A 16,922-nucleotide genomic window follows, 5' to 3' on the forward strand; every position below is an offset into this window, starting at 1 on the left:
TCCTTTTGGACACAGTGACCAGTTTTCTCTCTGAAATCTCCTGACTCAGAGAAATGTGTTGCCAGTCTTGGCCCTTGACCTTTCTTTTTTATTAGTGACTGGGTGAGGCCCAGAGGGAAACCTATCTCATTTGCAAATGTTATAAAGCAGAAGAGGGCTAAGATATGGGAGACAGTTGAGATCCAAAAGCATTTCACAGTCTAGAATGGATGGAATGAATCTAACACAATGAATTATAATAGCGATAGAGGATAAAGTCAGGTTCCTATGCGAAGTTGCAAAACAAAAAGCTGTCTAAGTTCACAACTGGGAAAAAACAATAACTACATATGGAGGGGAAAAAGCTTTAGTTCCCTCCAGCTTAATGTGAATCAGTGCCCAGTGGAATGCTGGATTGTGTCAATACAGTGTCCAAACGTGGACAACTGTCCTGCTCTCCTGGGCAGACGCGTGCCAAGAGTTGCAGTAGTAAACATAGTAAACATTCCAAACCCATCAGAGATGGAAGATTTTACAGCCATGAAATAGGAGCAAATATTAACAAAACTGTGGATAAACTGCCCCGAAAATGGACAAACCTTATACTGTGTGGTACTTAACTGTAAGGATCCAAGTGGATAATAGCAAAAAAGGTAAATCTTGAGTTCTTTCAGGAAGAATTATGCATCTGTCAGAGCAGTGCAGGAGCAAAGCACCCTGCCTATGAGGCCACAGTACCCCCCCCATTAATTGCTAATGTTAGCTATTGTGGTGAGTATATTACATTTGGATGCCCTCTTCCTTAGTCATTTTATCTTAAAATTTCAAGGATGTAAGATGTAGCTTGGATGATGTTTAAGATGTTACTCCTTAAAAATAAAGAATGACATAAGCAATTCCAAACTCACTAGGAACCAAAGAAAAAGTCCAATGATACTGTGACACTTCTGTTTCACAGTGTCAACCGAGGAAATGCTATCTCGTCGCCCTCCCACTCACATCGTTCCCCAGAATAATAGAAAATGTGTTTGAAGCCAAGTAAATCTATGACTGTACTAAGAAAGTAAGAGATGGAAGCCTTGGAGCACCATGATTTCGTAGGAATTCCCAGAAAGATGGCTATCAGGTAGGCTTGGATAGGGAGGAAGCTGCAGCCAGGAAAACACAGAGGCCCACGTGAGTCACTGGACACAAGCAGAGGGAGGGGAGCCTGAATGGTCAGCAGTGGGGCTGGTGGGGAGGCTGCAGCAGAAACAGCTGAATCTCCCCTCTACCAGCCCAGGACGAGGTGAGCAAGAGCAGGGACTGTGGTGGGGCAGATCCAGAGAGGCAGGCTGTGTCCCAGGGCCAACATGTAGAATGCAGACCTGTGTGTCCCCTTGTGGCCCGCCTACAGCCCATCCCTCCTGTGTCCAGCAGTATCTCGTTATTCTTCTTATTTTATTATTGTGCCGACTTTATAAAGGAGAATACTGAGACTCTGAGACGTTAACTTGCCAAAAATTCTCGCAGCGGCCAGAACCCAGGCCCCGTGGGACCAGGACGAGGCAGGCTAGCCAAGTATTGTCTGACACTTTAGCTTTTCCCCTGATATAATCAAGGGAGATGAGACTAGAGAGTTTCTCTAGCCTGCTGGAAAGAGGGGGGCAATCTAAGGAGGTGTCCAAGCTGTAAGTGCCTTTTCTCTGCAAATTAGTGAAAGTGCTATGTCAGCATCTACTCTTCTGGCATCACAGCTGTGTAATAACTCTTTTCCATCTTCAAGGGGCAAATATTCCCAAATAAAAACAGCTAACATCTGGGTAGGTCTCAAAAGTTATGCTCGATTTTTTTTTTTAAATGGTAGCTATTGAACTCATTTTGAAAACTAGAAATTATCTTTCAAAAATGAGAATCATTGCAGCACCCATTTGATTTTGTGTGTGTGCGCGCGCGTGTGCGCACTTTGAGGGGCAGGATCTGGGGCTTGTTTAGGAAGTAGTACAACCACTGGAGTGACATTGTACGGTGTCCACAAACTACTCACATCAGAAACATTTAAGAAAAACTTACCAAGGATGTGAAATTATGAGATATTCAAGATTCCAGTGAAGACAGAGAGATAAGAAACAATTTCGAATTCTGAGCTATAGTTGAGTTAGAAACGTGAACCAGGATGTCTTATGGGAAGGTAAGATAGTTTAAAGACTTTGGCAACATTTTCTGCAGAGCTAGTTTACACTGATTCTAGTGGATGTAAGGAAAAAACAAATTCAAGAACTAATGGAGATAAGTGGTAGCAGTCTTGGCCAAGGAGAACAGGTGACATTAGAAGGTGACAAAGAACATTACTTAAAAAGTCAGGAGGGCTTGCAGCTATCTCCACTGAGTCATCATGTTGGAGATTGCCAAGGCATCATTGCTGTTGTTGAGTATTGATAATGTTACTGGCAGATGAATAGAAGTACTTCCTAAAGTAAACTAAATAAGTGAAGTAACCCAGACAGGTATCACTGCCATCTTTGATATCTCCATTTTGTCAGCCTTATCCACTTGAGACGGAAAAGGTTACTTTGGGGTAAGTGCTTGAATAACGTCCAAGGTTCTGGAGGTCAAGAATAAGGCCCTTTTGAAAGCACACAGGAACGAAATCCTGAAGATAGGAAAGCGGGGGAGAGGAGGTCATTCAGTAACAATACGTGGCAATTTAACAAAAGGGAAAGGAGGAACAGCAGAAGCCTCAGAAAGAATTACTCTTGAAGTGAGCAGATATTTCAATGTAACAAGTTTTTTTTAAAAGTTCTTCTAATAGCTGTACCAGATTTCCCAGGAGAGATAGAACTTTCTTCTTGAGAAAATAGCTTTGATGCACTACTGGGGTCACAAGGGAAGCCCTAAAAGCAATGGTGTCGGTAGGTACTGGGCACCAAGAGAAAGAGGTAGGTTGCTTTGCAGAGAAAGTGAAAGGAGATGGGAGTGGGGAGTGGTTTGCGCTTCTCAAGGAGCTACTTTTGAAAGGATGGGGGTAGAGAGAAAAGAGGAGGGAGGGAGGAGAGAGGAGGCCCAGGTAGGCCACTGATGAATATGTGTGTTAGAAAAAATGTTAGAAAAACACTTCTAACACTTCCTTCTCAAATTGTCAGTAAGTCCTACTAGGCGCTCAGATGCTTTTGTGAATGGATTTTTGTTTGTTTGCTGGACTTTGGATCAGCATTCTGCAGAGCAAGGCAGCTCACCTGGGAGTAGGGGGATGGGGAAGGTTGATGACCCCAGGAGCCTGCAGAATCTAGAAGGGGACTTGGACCTTGACCACCCATGTAATTGAGGCTGGGAGACCACCTTATTGGGATCTCGGGGGTTATGGAGGCCCTGATAATTATCAATAAATACGACTTGCCTCTAGACACCCAGTTTTCTGCTGCGTATTATGGAGGAAACATAGCAAAAAGAGACAGTATATACTCTTGAAGAGTTTTGAATTTGCTTGTAACAGAAAAACCAAGACACTAAAAGTGGAAACAACCAGTAGACATTACCAAGAGGTAGAATGTGTGGGAAAGAGTATACCTGTGAGAGAAGGTGGATGGTGGACTGCAGCCACCACGAGGGCCTGAGGGACATCCCAGCAAGAAAAGAACAGGCTGAAGGAGGAATTAGAACTTGGACCACCAGAAAAAGCTGAGAGCAGGGATCATCATCACCACCATTGGGGGTGGTGGTGCAGGTATTCTGCATCCCTGGAAAAGTGAATTCATTTAGAAGATTGGTAAGAAATAAAATTCAAAAGTAAGTGTAGAACCAGTTGCCTAAGGACTTTGAGTTCCAGTCCTGGAATTACCCCTGATTCACTTAGGAATGGCTGGAGGAAAACGTAATCTCCTAACTGCCCACTGAAAGACAAATTCAAGTGTGAGGTCAGGAGAGCAGGTGGGCGGGAGTGAAGGGAAAGATTTGAGGAAGGCCAGGATGAATCTGGGAGAGGGATTCACAGTCGGTGTGTAAAGGGTGAACAGGAAAGGATGCTGTGGATAGACACGAGCAGAGGTCTCTGAGCTCCCAGTTTGGGGGCTGGGCTGAAGTCCTGCAGAGCTGGGGTGCGGGCTCCCAGAGGTCCACTGGGCAGGTGAGAGTGGACAGTGTGAGCCCTCCCTGCTCCTGAGCAGTTGCCGAGGTCACTGACCTCACCTGCCGCTCTGAGCCGCCCTTGTGCCCAGCCTGGGCAGGGATTGAAAGTGACAGAGCATTTTCACGCATCTGTGTCACTGGGTTGGAAATGTCCTAAGGGCACTGCGGAGCCTCCAACTTCCACTCACTCTTGAAGTATGGACTCATAGCTTCTCCCTGCAGGTCCCCTAGTCCTGCCCAGGTGTGCACTGAATTCTCTGGACAAAGAGGATGGGAGAAAGTTTAGAAAACCTAACAGTGCTGGGAGGAAAAGTAGTGCAGGACAGACAGAGACCCGAGAAAAGCAGGAGGTTCTCTGTGAGGCAATCGGTCCGGACCTGCCAAGAAGAAATGGACCAGGCAGCTCCTGGTAGAAGAAGGGGGCTATGGTCCTGCACTCCAGGAGGTAGTGGCAGTTGCCTGCGACACCAGGCAGCTCAGCAGGGATGGAGTCGGTGAGGTCAGCAACAGCAGTTTTCCTCCTCAGAACTTATCCAGAACAGCTACATGTAAAAGAATGAAATTAGAACGCTCCCTAACACCATACACAAAAATAAACTCAAAATGGATAAAAAAGACCTAAATGTAAGACGGGGCACTATAAAACTCCTAGAGGAAAACATAGAAAGAACAATCCTTGACATAAATCACAGCAAGATCCTTTTTGACCCATCTCCTAGAGAAATGGAAATAAAAACAAACAAATGGGACTTAATGAAACTTAAAAGCTTTTGCACAGCAAAGGAAACCATAAACAAGATGAAAAGACAACCCTCAGAATGGGAGAAAATATTTGCAAACGAAGCAACTGACAAAGGAGTAATCTCCAAAATATACAAGCAGCTCATGCAGCTCAATATCAAAAAAAACAAACAACCCAATCAAAAAATGGGCAGAAAACTTAAACAGACATTTCTCCAAAGAAGACATACAGATTGCCAACAAACACAGGAAAGGATGCTCAACATCGCTAATCATTAGAAAAATGCAAATCAAAACTACAATGAGGTATCACCTCACACTGGTCCGAATGGCCATCATCAAAAAGTTTACAAACAATAAATACTGGAGGGGGTTTGGAGAAAAGGGAACACTCTTGCACTGTTGGTGGGAATGTAAATTGGTACAGCCACTATGGAGAACAATATGGAGGTTGCTTAAAAAACTAAAAATGGAATTACCATATGACCCAGCAATCCCACTACTGGGCATATACTCAGAGAAAAGCATAATTCAAAAAACACCCCAATGTTCATTGCAGCATTATTTACAATAACCAGGTCATGGGAGCAACCTAAATACCCACTGACAGACGAATGGATAAAGAAGATATGGTACAGATATACAATGGAATATTACTCAGCCATATAAAGGAACGAAACTGGGTCATTTGTAGAGACATGGATGGACCTAGAGACTGTCATACAGAGTGAAGTAAGTCAGAAAGAGAAAAACAAATATCGTATATTAACGCATATATGTGGAATCTAGAAAAATGGTACAGATGAACTGGTTTGCAAGGCAGAAATAGAGACACAGATGTAGAGAACAAACGTATGGACACCAAGGGGAGAAAGTGGGGGAGGGGTGGGATGAATTGGGGGACTGGGATTGACATTTATACACTAATATGTATAAAATAGATAACTAATTTAAAAAAAATTTTTTTTAAAGAACTTACCCAGAACTCCTAAGCTGCCACACCACCAGCCTTTTCCAGCAGGCAGTCATAAAATCACTTCTTTTTTCTCCTACAATCTTAAAATCACATCACCAAATGATATGACAAATACAAGTCAGAAATTTAGCTGAAAAGCTCTGACATGACCACATATATCATCAGCATTTTCTGGATGCTTCACCAGTAATGAATTGACCCAACCAGGGTTACTGAGAAGGTGGACTGGAATGAATCTATTCTTGGTCTTCTATAAAGTAGGATAAATGTCACAATAAATTATGTTTTGCTTCTTTGATTTGTAGTTGCTTTTGTATTGTAGGCCAAGTGGCATCTGGGATCACATCTACATCACTGCTGAGAGAAATTGTGATAATTATTTAGGTAATTCAAGTGAAAGGATTCTGAAATTTTTGTTATTGTAAATGAATGTCTTCTTCAAAAATCAAGATAATTGCCTTGCCATGAATATGCAAATTAGGCCTAAAGCTTGCAAAACACACAGAAAACTCATTTTCCTCAGGGAGGAAGAAGCATTTTAGCACCTCCTTAGAGTCATGCAATAAAGCAGAAATGAGGACAGTGTCACTCTTGTGTTCACTGAGTTTGAAAATAAATTAACCTCAGGCCAGAATGTTCTGTGATGGAGAAAAATGTAATATAATAACCGATGAAAGCAATAAACAATGGCTAAGCAGAAGGAAATATAAGCAATTACTAGAACCTACTACTTTTTGTTTGTCACTGCCTACCATTTTTGCCAAGTTCTCTGATGCCTAAGTAACATGAACAGGATGCCAAAATTGAACTCTGCCTTAAAACTACAGTAATATGTATTTATGATGAAAGCATAATAGAGAACTAATAATAGGTCATTTTCCTGAGTATGCCTTTATAAGAACTCAGGGTGTGCTTTAAACGTATAAAATTATGGTGTGTGCCAAGCTAAGAGCACAAGCAGAATGTCCTCCGCACTCTCCTTTCTCATCCCCACCTCATCCTTCCCCACGCCCACCAAGACTGGAGAACAAGGTGATGAGGAAACCAGGATTCAGTGACAGCAGATGCCAAAGCTCCATTCAGAGGCATTTTCTGCCTTTACTGACAGGAATTGTTTTGCCTCAGGAAACGTGGCTGGCCAGAGTAAGGATATGGGTGCTCTGGGCTTCCACACAACGCCATTAGTATTATGTATCTATCTATCTATCAAGAGAGATTGATTGAGATTTATTATGAGGAATTGGCTCATGAAATTATGGGGCCTGAGTAGTCCCACAGGTGCCCTGTGAATTTCAAACTGTGGGTTGCAACCATAATGGATTGTACCATTAATTTAATAGAAACGAATCTACTTTTCAAAGGAAGGAATAGACAACATAACAATACATCAATACATCATATATATAAATGTAGCCCTGGTTTTGTGAAACAGATATCCTTACATGTTTCCATTCATGCTGTAAAATAGATCTCATTATAGGTTAGCATTATTAAAATAAATTCTGATACAAGAAAATTAGAACTAAGTTTTCAAGACAATCACTTTGTAAATTAGATCATATCTATGATGTACTATTACTGCTGTTACTGATTTTTCCATCTAAAAATTAGGTCTCATGTTGTACACTTAAAACTAATATAATACGTCAATTATATCAATATCTCAATAAAAATAAATTTTATTTTAAAAAAGATAAAAATTAATTCTTTGATATTGTACCCCTTAAGGAAAACTTGAGTAAGTAAACTGATCAGGCTCTGAAAATGCAAAACAAAACTGTTCTAGTACTGGGCTGGCCAAAAGGTTCGTTCAGGTTTTTCCAGACGATGTTAGGAAAAACCCAAATGAACTTTTTGGCCAACCCAATATTTTAGACCAGAGATTTCTGTTTATCTCACAGTCCTAGCTTTAAAAAAAATGTACATCCATCCATCCATTTATCTATCAGTCTATCCATCCGTCCATCAATCCAATTCCAAGACACACACAAGCACATGCACACACACACACACACTCAGAATGCATGTACTAGAGTCAGTGAAAACATTAAATGATAGTGAAGCTTAATGTAACTTATTTTGGACAAATAAAAGTAAAAAGAAATTCCAATATTTTCCCTGCATCACAGAGGATAATCTTGTAACATCCTGAGCATTATGACCCCACTTAAAGACCACTGCTCTGCGTGAGGGGGCACAGAGGTAGAGGGATAATAATAGCTCTTCATTTACTTGATGAACCAATTGGGAGTTTCTTTTTAATTTTGTTTAATGTATATATTTAGGACCTCAGTTCAAACTCTTCGATGTTCTGAATTTTAAAGATATACACACATCCCTATTTATTCTTCCCTCTATTTCTTCTCATTAGCTGGGATTTGAGGAGGTAATATAGCCTTATAAATATTTTAAAAGTTTGAACTATTTTGGTTGCCTATACAATATTTTGGAATTGAGGCTGAGTTTCCTAAGGTGCCTAAGACTGGTCTGTTACTAAAGTGAGCAGGAGAGTCATGGGCCTGCCTGAGTCTCTCCCAGGGGTCAGGGAAAGGCTGCATCACTGAGTGAAATTTAATGAGGCAGTGGGAACTACATAAAGTTGGGCTTTGAATTCATCAGGAGTCGTGTTTATTCAAGGTGCTGGACACCCAATTATGGAATAAAAGGCCAAAGAATATAAGAACCCCTTTAAAAGCTGTAAGTCCTCTGAGGGCTGGTGTTCAAATAGGCTTTGGGAAAATAATCACCTATTAAAGATTTTTGTGGGGAGCATCTCTGAATTAATCTCTTAAAGAATACCATCTGGTCTCTGAACTTAGAGCTTCTGTAAAATGACAACTGACCCCAAAGTCATTCTCCTTTGCTATTTTCTGCCTTCGGTTTCAGCAGCCTTCCCAATAATTATAAGATATTTGTAAGATTCACCATCTGTTACTGTTCACTATACGTTAGGCTTCTGATGTCATAAAAATACTAGTTACTTTAAATAGTACATTTTTAAACTTCTTATCCCCATTTGTGACTGTTTACTAAGGACTCCTTATTAAGCCATTAAGGTAAGTATGATAATTTATTATTACATATTTGTTTTTCTATAAAATGAGAGCAGCTTGTCTATAATGGTAACAGAATCTTCAGGAACATCTGCTTTGGAGCTAACTTCTAATAGGCCTCACATGTAACAATCTGTTCTTCATGTATGGGACTCAATCACTGCTTGAGTCCCTGAGAAAAGATGGCACCAAATCAACTACTGCTGCTTCAATTTATACTATTTTTATGTCACTTTATTTTTGGCTACAGATATTCTCTTCTTGAAACATACAACTTATAAGAATCCCACAAAATTCCGTTTCTATAGTAAGGCTAAACTATTAAATTAGGGTAGACATATATAGTAAATTCAAAGGATGCATTTTTTGTGACTATTTGAAGTAATCCTGCCTCCTTGAGGAATTCCCACAATGAATCAGCGGACCAGAGATCTAAGGTAAAGTAATCTTTTATAACATACAGGACAAATATCTGCAGAACTTTTGTTGTGTGATTAACTGAAGTAGCAATTCATTTGCAACCAATTTTATACACGGTTTAACTTCCGGTTTAACTTCTTAAAATACAAGTGCGATCAAGCCAATATTCTGGTTTCTTGCTGTGTAGACTAAGCTTTACTACTCAAAGTGTGGTCGAGGCTCCAGCAGCAAGGACCTGACATAGAAGCTTCTAGAACCACAGACTCTCAGGCCCCACCCAGAATTAGAATCTGCATTCTAACAAGATCCTCAGGTGATTCACGTATCCCCATTAAAGTTTGAGAAGTGTGATCTGTAGGGTGGCCCCCCCAAACTCTGTCTTGGTGAAATTAGTGAAAAATGGAGAATACAGTGTGTTTTTCATAAAGCTAAATGTATTCAACATTTTTTTTAGTAGAAATATGACTTGCCTACATTCTTGGTGTTGCTCCTTGTATAAAATGATGTTGAATTTCAGATGATAGAAGCTTGGTTTTTACTTAGTAAAATAAAAATTCAACAATCTTATGACAGATTTCCATTAACTCTTTACCTCATAAGAGACGTGCAACAATCTTGACAACATCTGCTATATGGGTTGAAAGCCAAACTCCCTCACATGCATAGAAGGCTCTTAGAATTGTCACCCCTCCCCGACCCCCCCAACCCCTCACCACTGTCCTCCAGTCTATTCTCCAGCCACCATGTTCTGGGCTCCACGTCACACAACTCTCAACTCCCCAAGTGAAGTTTCTGCTGGAAACCTGACCTCCATCTAACAAGCTCCTTCACTTTCTTTAACCTCAGAACAAATTCCATCACACCTGTGAAGTCCTCCTCAATGGTGTTGCTGCAATGCTTTACTCACACTGTTATTGTAGTACTTTTCACACTGTGTAAAATATTGCTCATTTAGGTGTCTGTCAACACATCTAGACTGCGTGCTCCTCAAAAGCAGACACCATGTTCTCTCCATCACTGTCCCCTCAGCTCCTAAGAAAGACTGACACACACAAGTGCTCAATATGCATTTGCTGGGTGGCTTTGACGTACTTGGAAATAAGTCCCATTTGAGACAGCTATCATTAAATATTCCATTAGATAGGAAGAAAATGGTTAATGGAAAGGCTACTGGTCCAGGAGAACAAGCCTCCAAATCTGGTCTCTGTTTGCCCTTCACTTGTTACGTGACTTTGGTTGAATCATTTAATTCCTTTGTGCCTCAGTTTCCTTATTTGTAAGGCAAGAATACCTGCTATAACTAGCTTCACTGAATTATCCTGACAGGGAAAAGCAAAGAATTATGAAATAATTTTTAAAAGTTAAAAGCTAATTCATCCTAATTCATCTTGAGATTGACATATATACACTATTGATACTATGTATAAAATAGATAACTAATGAGAACCTACTGTATAGCACAGGGAGCTCTGCTCACTGCTCTGTGGTGACCATTAAGTGGGAAGGAAATCCAAAAAAGAGGGGATATATGTATACATATTGCTGATTCCCTTTGCCGTACAGTAGAAACTAACATAATATTGTAAAACAACTCTACACCAATAACAATTTTTTTAAAAAGTTAAAAGCTAAAACATTAAACACATAGTTAGATGTAAGTATGAAGCAGTACTCTTTCTTTTATCATCCCACTAGGATGAAGACATACCAAAGTTGAACTCACAGAAACAGAGAGTAGAAAACTGGTTGCCTGGGCTGGAGGTTTGGGAGAAATAGAGAAAGGCTGGGAAAAGGGAACATACTTTCAGTTATAAGATGAATAAGGTCTGAGGATCTAATGCGTAATATGGCAACTATAGTTAATAATACTGTATTGTATAATTTTTTAATTTGCTAAGAGAGTAGAACTTAAGTGTTCTCACCAAAAAGAAAAAAAAAAGTACATATGAAAGGTGATGGATGTGTTAATTAACTCAATGGTGGGAGTCCTTTCACAATGTATATGAATATCAAATCATCATATTGTATACTTTAAATATATTATTATTTTATTTATCAATTATACCTCAATAAAGCTGGGGAAAAAAGAATAGAAATATACCACATATGCATATTAAGTAACTGTACTAGTTTGCTAGGGCAGGCTGCACAACAAATACCACAGACTGAGTGGCCTAAACAACAGAAATTTATTCTCTCACAGTTTTGGAGGCTGGAAGTCTGAGTCAAGGTGCAGACAAGGTTGGTTTCTTCTGAGGCCCTTCTCCTTGACTTGTGGATGGCATCTTCTCCCTGTGTCTTTACATGATCCTTTCTGTACATGTCTGTGTCCTAATTTCCTTTTCAGGTAAGGAAACCAGTCATATTGGATTAGGACCCACGCTAATAACCTCATTTTAACTTTATTACCTCTGTAAAGGCCTTATCTCCAAACACAGTCACATTCTCAGGTACTGGGAGTTAGAACTTCAACATACGTATTTTGAGACCATTCAGCCCATAAGTGACGTATTTAACTTTGCATAGTAAGAACTTGGTGGAGTTTTAATAAAGCTAAGGTATCTCCTATGTGGTTTATCCTCTCCACAAATCCAGCCAATTGTTGGAGTTTCTAATTTTTTTCCAACAGTAGGTCATTTCAGAAATGCAGGCAATGTTAAATTAACAATGGTGAGCCAAGGCAGTTCATCCTTGGTAAATGGGATTTGATTTTAACATGACTCAAATGTATGGGTTTTCACAATGTTTTTAAAGTTATAAAAATATAAATTAAATATAGTATAGAAGTATAGAAAGAAAATGTTAAGGCTTCCCTCCACTAATATGATCCTCCTAAGATGACCAATGTTAAGTTTGTATTTTTTTCATATTAAAAATGCTTCTATATGAAAATTTACACTAAAACAGATGCACATATGGAGATTCCATATGGAGGTATTTTCACACCCATTTCACTTTTATCAGTAACCCATCATAGTATCCCAGTTTCATGGTGTAATTTCAGTGAAATTCATTTAATGGCTCAACATTACAATCAACACTTTTCAGTGTGTGGGGGGGAGGGGCAAATAATGTGCCTTCCACTTGCCAGTAACAGCAGGAAGCCCCAACACTCAATTCCTTTCTTGTGTAGACTTTGCCCATTGGCCTCCCAATGCCTATTTCCAGTCCCTTCCCTCTTGCCATCCTCAGAATATAGAGTCAGTAACATAAGAGATGCTCACTTTTCCAGACTCCCTTGCAGCTAGGGGTGGAGATGTGACCCGATTTGTCAGTGAAATGTAAGGGAAGTCACTTATACTGCTGAGAGTGATCTGTTTCTCCTCCTGATAAAAGGGAAGGTGCCCACAAATGCTCTTCCCTGTCATTAGATAAAGTCTTGTGAGGCTATCCGGCCCAGAGGGAGGGCCAAGAAAACCACAGTCATGCTCTGACATCCAAAAGAAGAGTTCCCCAGCAATTGCACTATGTTGAAATTAGGAATGTCTGTTCATTAAAATATACCAGGTGAATGTCTTGTCAATCCACAGTGGGGGAAGATTTCTATCAGCACATACAACCAGCAAGACAGTCATGGAACATATTAAAAACTTCTACAAATCTGTAAGAAAAAGGACAGGCTTCACAAAAGAGGATATCCAATTGGCGTAAGTTCTTAGTTATCTGAGAAATGCAAATTAAAACCACAATGGGACACACTATACACCCACCAGAATGGCTAAAATTTTAAAGCTGAAAATACCAAGTATGGACAAAGATATGGAGCAAGCGAAACGTTCATACATTGTTGGTAGGACCGTAAATTGATACAATCACTTTGAAAATGACTTGTCAGTAGCTGCTAAAGATGGGCATATACATACCTTATGACCAGCAATTGTGCTCCTAGATACATCCCCAATAGAAATGAAGACATCATCCACAAAAAAAAAAACCTGTACATGAATGTTCATAGCAACACAACTCACAACACCTAAAAACTGAAAATAACCCAAATATCCCTCAACAGTGGAGCAGATCAATTAATCCCAATATATTCATACAATGAAGACCCATGAACAACCTGGGTGAAACTTACAAACACAATATTGCACAAAAGAAGCCAGACTTAAAAAAATACATACTGTGTATTTCCATTTACATACAGTTTTCTTGAAAGGGGCAAAACTACTCTATGGTGTTAGAAGTCAGGAGCGTGGTGGTGGACTTTGGGGAGGAAGGAGAGGTAGCACCTGGGAGAAGAAATGAGGAGGGCTTCTGGGATGTTGGCAAAGCTCTGTTTCCTGACCTGGGTAGGTTCACTTTGTGAAGACAGATGGACTGTGCACTTATTACTCTGCACTTTCCTATACACTTGTTATACTTCAACTAACAAAGTTTATTGATGAAGACACTACACTGAAAAACAGAGGAGGGAAAGTTTGTGCCCCAAGAAAATATTTGAACTTGCCCTGTAAGAAACGAGGAGCTGGTAAAGATTTTTCAGCAGAAGAGTGATGTGATTAGGCCGTAAGAACCCATAGGATAAACCAGAGTGGTGGTGAAGGGGAAGAGACTGGTAGGGAGAGCCGTGAGAAGCAATATTGTAGGAAAGAGAAAAAGGATGCTGTGCCTGGCAGGAGGTGGCAAACACAGCCTCCTCTGGGTGAAGCTGGATTTGCTGTCTTTGATTCTTGATGTTACCATTCTCTTGTTCTCTTTACATCCCAGCTTTTTAATAACCAGAAATGTTTACGTTTCTATCAAAGGAATGCCAATCTAGCAACACAACAAAAAGCAAATATAAACCTCCCATAGTCAAGTGATCAAACAGCAGCAGCAGAGTGAGGCAGGGTGAAATGATAAGCCTCCTAATGCGACCCGAAAGCAAGTACCCAGATGACAGCACTGCCATAGGATTCTTGCCTAAATACGCAGCCTGAACCTCACCCTCAGGAAATAACCAGTGAAAACTGAAATCCAGACATTCTACAGGACAACTGGCCTGTTGGACTCCTTAAAAAAAGTCAATGTTCTAAATTTAAAGAGACTACAGAGGCGTCACCAAGTGCAATGTGTGAATTTTAAATAGGAAAAAGCTATGGATGACATGCTCAGAAATTCTAAGTATATATGATCTTTTGGAATAGTTATTAGGTTTGACATGTGATATTGTATACATATATGGAGACAAAAGAATTTCCTCATTCTTAAGGAATGCATGTTTAAACATTTAGCAGTGAAGTGTCATGATGTCTATAATTTACTTTGAAAAACAAATTCGAACAACTGGTGAATATACCTTTTACCAGTTAACAAACTGGTAAAAGGTATACTTTTACCAGTTAACAAACTGGTAAAAGGTATATTCAGGTGTTTGTTGTACTCTTCTTTCAACTTTTCTGTAGATTTTAAATTTTTCAAAAGAGAATTAGAAAGAAGAATCTCGAAGTACCATATGATCAAAAATAAAACTTAGTTTAAAAAATAAATATGGTTTAGAAACAATATGGGCCATAACACCCTATTTGAGAAATATTTCATAGGGCCAAATATATGCCTGAGTTCCACGTTCTGATCAGTTAATGAAGCAAAATGTAGAGAAATGGGGTATAAAACCAGAGAAGGAACAAGATGGCAAGAAAATGGATAAAGGCGGAGGAGAGAAGGTGAGAACAGATCCCAAATGCATGTACAGAGGCACAGGGCTCTCACGCTAAGCGAGAAGGAGACAGTACTGTACTCTGGAAAACTACCACTGAAAATGTTTAGTGATCAGAAGCAGCACAGTTCAGGAGCTCAGGCACCAGCTCTGGGATTCACTGGCTACAGAACTGTGGGCACGTTTCTTCCCTTTAATTTTTCCAGTTTCCTTTTCTCTATCAAAAATGAGGATTAAAATATAAATATCCATAGGTTGCTGAGAGAGGTACATCAAACACTTAACAAAGTACCCTGAATCATAAGTGTGTAACAGTCACTGCTGTTATGATCACAGATATATTTTACAAAGTTAGGCAGAAATGGGTACTCTGGAGTTACAGCTCCACGTAAGCTATATCAAATGAGGGTAATAGCCCACCTGGTGGGACAGGCAGCCTGGAGAAATCATAATCGAAAGGTGGGTATTCAAGGAAAGTACAACCTTGGTAATCAAACAGGTCTGGGATACAATTCTAGCTCCATCACTTTATACTTATGTGTCTTTGGGTAACTTATTTCATCTTTCCAAGTCTCGGTTTTCTTGTGGGGTGCCTAAGAAGTTAAAATAATGAATGCCCTGAATAAATGGTAGCAACTTTTATTAAAATCTGAACAAATATGTGTAAAACATTCCCCATGATGTCATATTGTTTTAAAAATACTGATTGAACTGAATTAAGTAAGAATTTTTACCTTCATATATAAACAGCAAAGATGTTTTATTTGTGGGGGAAAAGACATAGATAAGGTAGATGACCTCTGTCTCAAAATTGTTTTATTTAAAACAAAAACTGACCAGCTCTCCATTAGATTTTAGATAGGAAAGATGCTGAGAAGATAAGAAAATGCATCTGCATGTTACCACATCCCTTTGACATGCTGATCACCTTTCTCTTCAGTTCGGGTTTTTTTTTTAATTTTATTTATTTATTATTATTATTATTATTTTTTTTTTTGCGGTACGCGGGCCTCTCACTGTTGTGGCCTCTCCTGTTGTGGAACACAGGCTCCGGACGCGCAGGCTCAGTGGCCATGGCTCACGGGCCCAGCTGCTCCACGGCATGTGGGATCTTCCCGGACCGGGGCAGGAACCCGAGTCTCCTGCATCGGCAGGCGGACTCTCAACCACTGCGCCACCAGGGAAGCCCTGGGGTTTTTTTTTTAGCCTTCTCTTCAGTTTGTTATATTTTAGATGAAGTGAGGTAACACATAGTCATCCAAGTATGGCTGCTCCATGGCACGATTACATTCTGTCTTGTGCCTAATACCTTCTTTTTTTCCAAGAAGGAACTTAGGAGGTCAACAAGGGCACCCTCATAAAGCACAGTAGAGAAGGCCGGCCAGTTTCTGGAGGAGAACACCACTCCAAACGCCAGAAGGGACTGAGGACTACCACAGCCAACCTCAGCGCTTTCCTCTGCCATGACTTCTGGAGATCTCTCCCCACACTGGATGCCATGTTGGCAGAAAGGAGGAGATGGTAATCCAAGAGGCTAAGAAGGGCTGTTCAAATTATTGGATTGGGCTAATTTTTTTTCTAGTTTTTAAAAATAGACTATTTTTTTAGAGCATTTTTTTTAGAGCAGCTACATCACAGCAAAATGTAGCAGAAAGTACAGAGAGTTTTCCCATATACCCTCTGACCGCACACAACACAGGTTCCCATACTATCAACATTCCCAATCAGAGTAGTACACTTGTTACAATGAGTGAACCTATACGAACACATCATTTACACCCAAAGTCCATAGTTTACCTTAGGGCTCATTCTTGGTTTTATTACATTCTATGGGTTTGAACTAATGTCTAATGACATGTATCCGCCATTATAGTACCATACAAAATAGTTTCAATGCCCTAAAAATCCTCTGTGCTCTGCCTATGCATTGCTCCCTATCCCCTAACCCCTGAAAACCACTGATCTTTTTACTGTCTCTATAGTTTTGTGGATCAGGCTAAATTTAACA

The sequence above is a fragment of the Mesoplodon mirus genome (genome assembly GCF_964341445.2).
Source record: "Mesoplodon mirus genome assembly, chromosome: 1".
In the NCBI taxonomy this organism is placed as follows: Eukaryota; Metazoa; Chordata; class Mammalia; order Artiodactyla; family Ziphiidae; genus Mesoplodon; species Mesoplodon mirus.